The sequence below is a fragment of the Arachis duranensis genome, chromosome 6 (genome assembly GCF_000817695.3).
Source record: "Arachis duranensis cultivar V14167 chromosome 6, aradu.V14167.gnm2.J7QH, whole genome shotgun sequence".
NCBI lineage: Eukaryota > Viridiplantae > Streptophyta > Magnoliopsida > Fabales > Fabaceae > Arachis > Arachis duranensis.
Window position 1 is genome coordinate 41,918,462 of NC_029777.3, and position 749 is coordinate 41,919,210.

Consider the following 749-nt stretch of genomic DNA (forward strand, 5'->3'; position numbering starts at 1 on the left):
CTCATCTTGGAGGAACCACCCAAATTTGAGGTGGGGAGATAACTGGTGCACGAAATTGTGATAATCAATGGCGCCATCAACATGGTATGCTCAATTGCAATCTCAACTCTTTATCACAACTTCGCACAACTAACCAGCAAGTGCACTGGGTCATCCAAGTAATAACCCTTACGCGAGTAAGGGTCGATCCCACGGAGATTGTTGGCATGAAGCAAGCTATGGTCATCTTGTAAATCTCAGTCAAGCGGATTCAAATGGTTATGGAGGATTAATAATTAAAAGATGAATAAAACATAAAATAAAGATAGAGATACTTATGTAAATCATTGGTGAGAATTTCAGATAAGCGTATGGAGATGCTTTGTCCCTTCCGTCTCTCTGCTTTCCTACTGTCTTCATCCAATCCTTCTTACTCCTTTCCATGGCAAGCTGTATGTTGGGCATCACCGTTGTCAATGGCTACAGTCCCGTCCTCTCAGTGAAAATGTTCAACGCGCTCTGTCACAGCATGACTATTCATCTGTCGGTTCTCGATCATGTCGGAATAGAATCCAGTGATTCTTTTGCGTCTGTCACTAACGCCCCACAATCGCAAGTTTGAAGCTCATCACAGTCGTTCAATCCCTGAATCCTACTCAGAATACCACAGACAAGGTTTAGACCTTTCAGATTCTCAAGAATGGCCGCCAATGGATTCTAGCTTATACCACGAAGATTCTGATTAAGGAATCCAAGAGATATCCACTCAA